Source organism: Triticum urartu, chromosome 6A, assembly GCF_056163025.1.
Source record: "Triticum urartu cultivar PI428250 chromosome 6A, HENAU_Tu73, whole genome shotgun sequence".
Classification (NCBI taxonomy): Eukaryota; Viridiplantae; Streptophyta; class Magnoliopsida; order Poales; family Poaceae; genus Triticum; species Triticum urartu.
The window spans coordinates 294,360,959-294,373,446 of record NC_141878.1 but is presented as its reverse complement, the minus strand read 5'-3'; positions in this window follow the sequence as shown (position 1 = coordinate 294,373,446).

Genomic DNA, 12,488 nt, shown 5'->3' with positions numbered 1-12,488 from the left:
AAACAAGGTAAAAACAGAAACTGGCACTAGGCTCTGGGTTAATAGGTTAGTCCCAAAAATGATATAAAAGTGTATAATAAAGCCCTTAAACATCCAAAACAGTAGATAATATAGCATGGAGCAATCAAAAATTATAGATACGTTGGAGACGTATCACCCGACCGCTGCAGAAGATAGAGAGAAAATGAAAAGTGTTCCCTATGCTTTAGCCATCGGCTCTATCATGTATGCAATGCTATGTACCAGACTTGATGTGTGCCTTGCTATTAGCCTAGCAGGGAGGTACCAAAGTAATCTAGGAGTGGATCACTGGATAGCAGTCAAGAACATCCTGAAGTACCTGAAAAGGACCAAGGATATGTTTCTTGTTTATGGAGGTGACAAAGAGCTCATCGTAAATGGTTACGTTGATGCAAGCTTTGACACTGATCTGGACGATTTTCTAAATGCAAACCAGATACGTGTTTATATTAAACGGTGGAGCTGTCAGTAGGAGCAGTTCTAAACATAGAGTCATGGCGGGATCTACATGTGAAGCGGAGTACATTGCTGCTTCGGAAGCAGCGAATGAAGGAGTCTGGATGAAGGAGTTCATATCCGATCTAGGTGTCATACCTAGTGCATCGGCTCGAATGGAAATCTTTTGTGACAATACTGGTGCTATTGCCTTGGCAAAGGAATAAAGATTTCACAAGAGAACCAAGCACATCAAGAGACGCTTCAACTCCATTTGGGATCAAGTCTAGGTGGGAGACATAGAGATTTGCAAGATACATACAGATCTGAATGTTGCAGACCCGTTGACTAAGCCTCTTCCACGAGCAAAACATGGTCAGCACCAAGGCTCCATGGGTGTTAAAATCATTACTATGTAATCTAGATTATTGACTCTAGTGCAAGTGGGAGACTGAAGGAAATATGCCCTAGAGGCAATAATAAAGTTATTATTTATTTCCTTATTTCATGATAAATGTTTATTATTCATGCTAGAATTGTATTAACCGGAAACATAATACATATGTGAATACATAAACAAACATAGTGTCACTAGTATGCCTCTACTTGACTAGCTCATTGATCAAAGATGGTTAAGTTTCCTAACCATAGACATGAGTTGTTATTTGGTCAATGGGATCACATCATTAGGAGAATGATGTGATTGACTTGACCCATTTCGTTAGCTTAGCACTTGATCGTTTGTTTACTGCTATTGCTTTCTTCATGACTTATACATGTTCTTATGACTATGAGATTATGCAACTCTCGAATACAGGAGGAACACTTTGTGTGCTACCAAACATCACAGGTAACTGGGTGATTATAAAGGTGCTCTACAGGTGTCTTCGATGGTACTTGTTGAGTTGGCATAGATCAAGATTAGGATTTGTCACTCTGATTGTCGGAGAGGTATCTCTGGGCCCTCTCGGTAATACACATCACTATAAGCCTTGAAAGCATGATAACTAATGAGTTAGTTACGGGGTGATGTATTATGGAATGAGTAAAGAGACTTGCCGGTAACGAAATTGAACTAAGTATTGGATACCGATGATTGAATCTCGGGCAAGTAACATACCGATGACAAAGAGAACAACGTATAGTGTTGTGCGGTTTGACCGATAAAGATCTTCGTAGAATATTTAGGAACCAATATGAGCATCCAGGTTCCGCTATTGGTTATTGACCGGAGACGTGTCTCGGTCATGTCTACATAGTTCTCAATCCCGTAGGGTCCGCACACTTAAAGTTCTGTGACGATCGGTTTTATGAGTTTATATGTTTTGATGTACCAGAGGTAGTTCGGAGTCCCGGATGTGAACACGAACATGACGAGGAGTCTCGAAATGGTCGAGACATAAAGATTGATATATTGGAAGCCTACATTTGGACATCGGAATAGTTCCGGGTTAAATCCGGAATTTACCGGAGTACCGGAGGGGTTACCGGAACCCCCCGGGGACTAATGGGCCTTGTTGGGCCATAAGGGAAAGAGAGAGGGGCCGGCCTAGGGCAGGCAGCATGCCCCCTTCCCCCTGTCCGAATTGGACTAGGAGAAGGGGGGCGGCGCCCCCCTTTCCTCCTCTTTCTCTCCCTACCTTTCCCCCTCCTAGTAGGAGTAGGAAAGGGAGGAATCCTACTCCTACTAGGAGGAGGATTCCTCCTCCTAGGAAGACCAACAAGGGCCATCCGGCCTCCCCTTGCTCCTTTATATACAGGGGAAGGGGGCACCTCTAGACACACAAGTTGATCACAAAGATCTCTCCCAGCCGTGTGCGGTGCCCCCCTCCACCATAATCCACCTCGGTCATACTGTAGCGGAGTTTAGGCGAAGCCCTGCTGCGGTAGCTTCATCAACATCGTGACCACGCCATCGTGTTGAAGAAACTCTTCCCCGAGCTCTACTGGATCGTGAGTTCGCGGGACGTCACTGAGCTGAACGTGTGCTGAACGCGGAGGTGCCGTACGTTCGGTACTGAGGATCGGTCGATCGTGAAGACATACGACTACATCAACCGCATTGTCATAACGCTTCCTCTTAACGGTCTATGAGGGTACATGGACGACACTCTCCCCTCTCGTTGCTATGCATCAGCATGATCCTGCGTGTGCGTAGGAATTTTTTTGGAAATTACTACGTTCCCCAACTAATACCGTGCAAGCAGACACGTAAGATTTGCACAAATAAGGGAAGAGGAGTACCATTTCCGGTTACCGGTGTGGTCTCCTTCATATGTCGCAGCGATCTTCTTCTTTTTGCCAGGGAACCAATGTTTTGGAGGAGGGTGCAGGCTTGGATGAATCCATGGCCAAATTGTTTACTGTGTTGTCGTGGCCGTATGTCAGTGGAGGGGAAGCAGATCCGAGGCGGCGAAGTACGTTGTAGAAGGAATAGCTCTGGTGCGGTGGACGGTGGCAAAGTTGGAGCAGCAGCGGTGAGGCGCAAGACGGCGTGGTTGAACTGGCTCGGGTACGGACGGCTCGGCCTTGGCTTCAACTACAAGCCGTGGAGGTTGTTGCGGTTGAGGTTGCAGTGGACGATGACGTCGGGGTATCGGCTTCGGCGTGATGGAGGAGGGCGGCGGTTGACGGGTGGGATGGGGTGGCGGACGGATGACGTCGGGGTTTCGCGGCTGGTTTAGAGGTAGTTTTGGCGCCCACGGAGTACGAATGGGGAATCGGACGGGGAGTGGGGGAGCTAAGGGAGAACCATGTTTCGGTCCAGGACGCGCTTGTTTTTGGCTTTTTTGAACAGATGGGACGCGCCTGTTTGAAATTTAGGGAAATTACAAACTTTCCCCCCCTCTTAAATTTCGGACCTACTACGGATCGGGGGTAGGATGGTAATCCTAGGTGTCCCAAATAGTGGGCAGGAGCGATTTTGGCCGCGCGCATGTGTGCTTAGGCGGCCATTGTGTATGGATGTTTTTCGGAGGCAGTTGCGTGGCGTCTAGATGAAGATACAAACCTTCCCAGTTTAGACCTTTGTACGTCGGGCCGGTAGGTTTCACGGGTCGTAGTTAGAAAAGTAATTTCCTTCTACTACCAAACATTGGTCTCACACGGTTTCGGGCGAGTAGACGCTCTTTTGGCGCTTCATTGGAAATTTTGAAACAGAAGCATTCACGTTTAGAGTACTCTTGAACTTTAATGATTGACCTAAATAGACAACGTTAAATTTGACCTTTTATGTTTTAAAACCTCAATAAATTATCTGCTTCTTTTTGAAATTTTGACACTTGAAAATCATATAACTACGATTATTTTGGAATGGAGGAGCTAAATTTGAATCTATTTTGTACACGACTATATATGCTATTATGTACAAAATTAGAGCAAAGATTGGTGCCCCCATAATTTAGATATGATTTACAAATGCCATGATATCAAATTCAAATAATTTAATGGACTTCAAGTTGAATTCGATTTTTTTAAACCACCTTAAGTTGAATTCGAATGAATGCTAGTTCATAGCTAGCTATTTATAATGTTCATTGTGTAACTTTTGTATGTATAATGTGCTTTACACACAGCATGAACTATACTCATGTTTATATTCAATTGCTAAAGCGATGCATAGTCTGGAGTTCAAAATACTAACTATGTGGATCAATTATGTCGAATAATAACATAGACATGCTCAAATTCGATAGAATCTAGATGTCTGATGGATCAATGACCGTTCCTTACGCTAATTGCAAATATCATGATCTCATCCTAATATTTGGATACAATTTATATCTTTAATCAATGTGTACATCAGTCTTTTACGTGTAGTTTCACTCTCCATCGGTGGTCTCTCACACATGCTCACACACTCTCTCTCGAGGTGTCTTTCTCACAGACATGCTCTCGATATAACCCTCCCTCCCTCTCGTAACCATTTACGACTATTTTCACTAACCTTTATCACAAGCACTCTTCCTCTCACAAGCATACACACGTACAATCCCCATCGACCCTTTCTATATACATAAACATGCCTACGTGTCTCCTGTACGCACATTATCTTTAGGACTATATCTGATATGTCTCCAATGTATCTATAATTTTTGATTGTTCCATGCTATTATATTATCTGTTTTGGATGTTTAATGGGCTTTATTATGCACTTTTATATTATTTGTGGGACTAACCTATTAACCGAAGGCCCAGTGCAAATTGTTGTTTTTTTGCCTATTTCAGTGTTTCGCAGAAAAGGAATATCAAACGGAATCCAAACGGAACGAAACCTTCCCAAGGATCTTTTTTGGAACAGACGCAATCCAGGAGACTTGGAGTGGAGGTCAAGGAAGCAACGAGGCGGCCAAGAGATAGGGCAGCGCCCCCCCCCCCACCCTCGTGGGCCCCTCGTAGCTCCACCGACCTACTTCTTTCGCCTATGTATACTCTTATACCCTGAAAACATCCAGGAGATCCACGAAACCACGTTTCCACTGTAGCAACCTTCTATACCTGTGAGATTCCATCTTGGGGCCTTTTCCAGCGATCTGCCGGAGGGGGATTCGATCACGGAGGGCTTCTACATCAACACCATAGCCTCTCCGATGATGTGTGAGTAGTTTACCATAGAACTTCGGGTCCATAGTTATTAGCTAGATGACTTTTTCTCTCTCTTTGGATCTCAATACAAAGTTCTCCTCAATGTTCTTGGAGATCTATTCGATGTAATACTTTTTGCGGTGTGTTTGTCGAGATCTGATGAATTGTGGGTTTATGATTAAGATTATCTATGAACAATATTTGATTCTTCTATGAATTCTTATATGCATGATTTGATATCTTTGCAAGTCTCTTCGAATTATCAGTTTGGTTTGGCGTACTAGATTGATCTTTCTTGCAATGGGAGAAGTGCTTAGCTTTGGGTTCAATCTTGTGGTGCTCGATCCTAGTGATAGAAAGGGAACCGACACGTATTGTATTGTTGCCATAGAGGATAAAAAGATGGGGTCTATATCATATTGCTTGAGCTTATCCCTCTACATCATGTCATCTTGCCTAATGCGTTACTCTGTTCTTATGAACTTAATACTCTAGATGCATGCTGGATAGCGGTCGATGTGTGGAGTAATAGTAGTAGATGCAGAATCGTTTCAGTCTACTTGACATGGACGTGATGTCTATGTTTATGATCATGCCTAGATATTTTCATAACAATGCACTTTTCTATCAATTGATTGGCAGTAATTTGAGATTTGGCACGCGGTCTACCTACACTATAAAAATACCGCACACCAACTTTCAACCCATTCCAAGAACATTTTTATGTCACTTATAGAATAATATTTCGGAGGTGTCGCCGGCGCGTGTGAGTGTGGTTGGGCTCAGAACGGACAACGGAGAGAACTGGGAGACCTGGGCGGATGCAAGTTTTGAAAACATGAGGATGCAGTGCAGATGATGAAATGATGAATGCAACAAATAAATAAAACACACAGCAACAACAAAATAACTAGAAGGCTTCTGGATCGCCAGTCTCGGGTCGTCACAACACTCCTCCACTTACAAGAGATCTCGTCCCGAGACCTAAGGATGGCACCAGAGAGAAGCAGAAGAGAAAAAGGTAAAACCAAGTTGCTTCTTCGAGAAATGAGTGAAACCATGAACCTTGAGAGGTTGAATAAATTGAAAGAAAGAATACAACGAAGATGAACAAAGTTGAAAACACTCCGTTAGAAAAGAGGAACAAGTAACATTGCGAGAAGCTTGTATGTTGAAGGACATGAAACAAGAGCTTAATGGGCCAAAAACAATATGAAAGAACACTGGTCGAAAAGAGAAACAAGGAACACAATGTGAACCTTGGAGTTTGCAAAGCTATGAATGACGAGAACAATGGACAAGAAGTACATGCAAACACTCTGGTTGAAATGACATGTACAAGGAACGATAATGATAAATTACGACTACACTCCGGTTGGAAATGGAAGGCGTAGAATATGAACTTGTTAAGATGAAAGCACTTGGATGAGACTCCGGTTAGAAGACGAATGATAGACACAACACTCCGGTTAAAACAAGATAGAGAAGGAATAGGAATGATATAATTTGGATAGCTCTCCGACTGTAAATTGTCGGAATTGAAGATGAACTTGACAAGATGAGAGGATACTTGATGAAATCAACAACACACCGCCTCCAAAACAATTAAAAGAATGGCACAGGGGGTAAGAAAGATTTCAGACAGCACTCCAGTTGAGAAGGGAGGCAAAACTTGATAAGATGAGAGAACTTGAATGGAGGACATGACACTCCGATTGAATGGATAAGCAAAGGAAAAAACATGATCTTTAACAAAAATGGGATGATGGGTCGAAGAGTGCAACAATACAATGCTTCCTGAATGAACAAATAGAAGCTAGATTGTTAGGAAGAAAGAAAGTAGAAGAAAATTATAACTTCTACCACTAATGAATTTGAAGGCATCCTTAGAAAGAAGGATTGAATGGAGTTGTTGAAAATTAAAAAACAAAAGAATAAGGTTGTTGTGGGCTTATGCAAAACGTCTCCAAATTATGAGGTGAAATTCTGCCACTACGGAAACAATAGATTGGATTGATATCAACAAGGAGGCGAGAAACATATTTCATCAGGAGGATAAATGACCATAAATAGTAACAATCCTTAGGGAAAGCTTTAGGTGAAATATAACCCTAGATAACCCCAATGAAGAGATTGATGGGTTGCAAAGGATCTCATGAACAAATTGAAAATGATGGGCTTAAAATATGTCATTCCGGACAACTTGTTAATCATGAAACACGAAGGGAAATTGTCAAGAGTGGCATAACACCACCTCAAAAGATAAGAGAGAAAGAATTGCACTCCGGAATGTAAGATGAAGAATGCTTGAACTCCTCAAAACAAAGCATATGTTGAGCACCCTGTTTAATTTTGAGTATAGCTTGGCGGATCATAACTTCGAGAGAAATCTTGAAGAAAAATTGAAGAATGAAAAGAATCCTTGACAAACCACCATGTAGAGCCTCCATGAAGAACTCTGATAACAAAAGGATGATAAAAAAGAAAGATAAGTTGAAAACACAAGGTGAAGCCTTGCGATGATTTAGATGGTGCTTCGAAGTGAGAAAACTTTGAACTCCGGACAAGAATGATGAAACTTGGAACCGAGAATTTTTCCACGAATGAACTCCGGAGGAAGGAATTGAATCAGCTCAAGGAAAAACAAGAAAAAGGATTATGTCATGCTTACCCTTCATCATCTTAAATTGATGACAAGCAACAAATAGGCATGCTACTTATTTTTGTGGAAAAAGGATTGAGGAGAGATATCGCGCAAACTTGAATAAGGTCTTCAATGAATCGCCGGTAGGATTTAGGAGAGAATAAAATAATTGGTACGATAACAAAGGAAGAGAAATCTTTAATGAATCACTTTAAGAAATTGAAAACGAACTTAGCAAAGAGAACAAATCACCAGGGAGAATTAGAAAATGAACAAAGATACTTAAGAGAATTTAGATATAAGTGAACAAAGAGATCCCGAGCTGATTAGAGAATACTTGAATGATGCACCGGTAAGATTTGGAGAACGAGAGCTGAAAGCTGAAATGAATAATTCTGAGATGATGGGCTCCGGAAAATCAAACTGAAAAGACTCCTAAATTTCTCCGAATGGGTGATAATAATTATCACAATTGAAAACAATTAGGAGGATGGCATGAAGCTAGAACCCTGAATCTTCAAGAGAATGGACCATGATTTTTAGGAGAAATCTCTTCCTCGGTCTTCAAAATCTGAGAATGACGACGAGAAACACCACCATGAATTGTTGAGATACTCTGGGAGAATGAAAAACAAGGAGGTTGAACCAACAATGAAAAAATAACTTGAAATCAATCTTAGAAAACATCTGACTCATGTAATTCATTCTTACGTAAAACTTCGAAAAGAATTTGGGACTAGCTCCAGGAAAATTCGAAGAGTTAGGTAAGATCCTAGGAAAAGACCTGTGGTTAGGGCCCACTCGAAAGATACACCGTTGAACGATTTAAAATAGAGATTGCAGCGGTTGAATTAAATGACTCAAAATAGATAACAACCTCGAGGTAGCTTGAATGGATTAGGAATGAAAACACAAATCTCCTAAGATATCTTCGGTACTCCAGAACAAATGAATGGTGAAAAGTGGATAATTAAGAGGTGCGCCAGAAAGAGAAAACATTTGAAACAAGGAAAGGGATATGATCAACACCAAAAGCTTGAATTGAATATACCCGAGAAGAAAAGAGAACAAAGATTGATAAACTTGAAGCTTCCTTAGTATCTTCCAGAGAATCACCGGATAAGAACATTGACGGAAAAGAATGGAGAGACTTCACATGAATAAAAATGGATACTTGATTACAGCTTCGAGCTCCATGAAGAAAAAGGGATGGGCGGGTGGGGAAAAATATAGGCAACTTGGGACGAACGGAGTGAACACCATTGAGAAGAACTGATAATTGATCTAGCAGAAATTGAAAGGATATGATTAACTTGAAGAGAAGCACACCGATTGAAAAGGATTAACATGATAGTCTCGATTATCATGAAGGATTAGTATTCACATAGAAATATGAGAACACCGCTTAGGAAAAGGTATGGAATCCACATTTGACTTCGAAGCAACTCAAATACCACAACTCAAAACAAAACAAAGGATTGGCTAGCAGAATAAGTCGGAAACAAACATATGATAGAGATTTACCAAATTCCATATCATGCATTTGTCGGAAAGATATTCTAGGAGCTACTTGAATGCCCACCTATTAACTCCCAGACCTTTCTGGTGTTGGGGATACAGGGAGGCACAATATCTATCACACAACTAACAAGCCCTACGCTCCAACTGTATCCATCCGTCAACACATAACCAAGAAAAATCCGGAAATTGTGTACCTCAACCTTCGAAAAGCATCCATTATACGAGCTATGGCGATACTCCTGAATTCCCGCCCCAGTACTGGGTGGCGTTGAGGTTATCTCAACAACAACTGCATAAAAGAGATTTTCGATGTCGGCGAATTCAGGTATTCCTGAACTGCAACGATAAAATTCCGACGACAACTCCTCGGAGCCCAACTCCCCGGGACACTGCCACAACCCCTAAATGTCAGGAGTCACCAAGAACAATGTTCTCGTCACAAGAATATCAGAACGATTCCAAGATACCCGCGTGATCCTAAAAAATCGTGAAATTTGAGGAGAGGAAAGACAAAACATCTACGTCAGGAGACCTCACCAGAGCGACGAAGGGGACTGAGGAGTAAAAAGAATCCTACTCTCGGATATATATAATCCTAAGACTCAAAACATTTTTGTTCTAGACTCAACAACGTCAGCAATTCGATCAAGCAGGGGGCTCCTAAGTCGGGGATGGCTCTGATTACCAACTTGTAACGCCCACGATACGGCTATATCTCCAACGTGTCGAGGCACAACTTAGAGGCATAACCGCATTGTTGTTTTGTCGCAAGAAGGGTCATCTTCACACAATCCCATGTAATGAACAAGAAAGGGATAAAGAAAGTTAGCTTGCAATTGCCACTTCACACAATACTTAAAAAAATCAAAAATCATCCAAAATATAGACATAGACCGACTACAGTCAAATCCGAATGAAAAGAAGATAACCCCAAATGCTTGATCCCGGATCATCCCAACTAGGCTCCACTACTGATCATCAGGAAACAAAACATAGTATCGACCAAGGTCCTCGTCGAACTCCCACTTGAGTTCGGTAGCATCACCTGCACAGGTATCATCGGCACCTGCAACTGTTTTGGTAGTATCTATGAGTCACGAGGACTCAGCAATCTCAAAACCCGCGAGATCAAGACTATTTAAGCTTATGGGTAGGATATGGTAATGAGGTGGGGTTGCAGCAAGCGCTAAGCAAATATGGTGGCTAACATACGCAAATAAGAGTAAGATGAGAAGCTACGCAACAGTCGTGAAGCTAGAAGTGATCAAGAAGTGATCCTAAAAATACTTGCGTTCAAACATAACCCAAACCATGTTCACTTCCCCGACTCCGCCGAAAAGAGACCATCACGGCTACACACGCGGTTGATTCATTTTAATAAGTTAACAAATTCCCATCTGCCACATAACCGCAGGCACGGCTCTTGAAAGTTTATACCCTGCAGTGGTCTCCTAACTTAGCCCATCACAAGCTCTCATGATCAATGAAGGATATTCCTTCTCCCGGAAAGACCCGATCAGTCTCGGAATCCCGGTTACAAGGCATTTCGACAATGTTAAAACAAGACCAGCAAGACCGCCCGAATGTGCCGACAAATCCCGATAGGAGCTACACATATCTTGTTCTCAGGGCACACTGGATCGGACAAGCTATGAGTAAAACCAGCCCTCAAGTTTCCCTGAGATGGCCCTGCAGGCTGCCCGTTTTGGACCAACACTCAGAGGAGCACTGGCCTGGGGTGGTTAAAATAAAGATAACCCTCGGGTTCGCGTCCCCAAGGGAAAGTTATAGGTTGTTAGGCAAATGTAAAACCAAGGTTTGGCCTTGCTGGAGGAGTTTTGTTCAAAGCGAACTGTCAAGGGGGTCCCATAACCCCAACCACGTAAGGAACGCAAAATCAAGGAACATAACACCGGTATGACGGAAACTAGGGCGGCAAGAGTGGAACAAAACACCGAGCAAAAGGCCAAGCCTTCCACCCTTTGCCAAGTATATAGATGCATTAATTAAATAAGAGATATTGTGATATGCCAACATATCCATGTTCCAACATGGAACAACCTGCAAGGCACCTGCAACTAGCAATGCTATAAGAGGGGCTGAGCAAAAGCGTTAACTTAGCCAAACAACAGTTTGCCAGGAAGGTGGGTCAGAGGCTTGACATGGCAATATGGGAGGCATGATATAACAAGTGGTAGGTAGCACGACATAGCGATGGAACAAACAACTAGCAAGCAAAGATAGAAGTGATATCGAGGGTAATGGTCATCTTGCCTGAAATCCCACAAGGAAGAAGAACGAGTCCATGAAGAAGACAAACGGACATAGTCGAACGAATCCTCACAACTCTGGAACACAACCGAAGCTAACAAGAGAAGCAAACCGGAAAGAAGAAAGCAACATTGTAAACTAACAAGCATAAGCATGGCATGATGCACAATCAAGTATGATGCATGTCTGGTTTAATGAGGCATGGCATGGCAAAATGCAATAAACAACACTACAAGTTAAGTGCATCTCAATATGCAACGAGTTGCATATCGACGAAACACCACATTCATTTATTTAGTTCTCTCCCGTTTATGTACCCTACAATATTAAATGTTGTTAAACATGCCAAGAGGTGAAACTTAAGTAAACTAACTATTTAGGCAAGTTTAAATGAGGCCGAAAACTACAAGCAATAATTTCAGAAAATCTCCATATGCATATTATGAACTTGGTACTATTCTGCCCTAAACCATATTTTAGAGTTGTTAAACATACAATATGAATGCACCATGTTAAACTAGGCACTTTTGTACCCCATTTACATATAAAGTTTATGTAAAACAGAGCTACGGTTAATTAGTTATGAATTAAATCATTTTAGCATGCATTATGCAAATTAAATGCAAACATCAATTTAAACATTTCAAACATGGATGAAAGTGGCATATTATGAAACTAGACAGAAATCTAAGCATTTTTCATATATGAAGTTTTTACATATGAGGCATAGTTTGTGAGGTATTAAATGTATGAACATGAGGGTGCAATCTGTAAAAACTGCAGTTCCTGGAAAATAGCTAAATTTCCAGAACAGGGAAAAAACACTACACAGGCTGAAACTACTGAGCGGAGGATAATAAGTTGCATGCCCGGGCGGGGGATAGCATAGGTGTAACGCCCACGATGCGGCTATATCTCCCACGTGTCGAAGCACGACTTAGAGGCATAACCGCATTGTAAGCAATGTCGCAAGTGAGGTAATCTTCACACAACCCATGTAATACATAAGGGA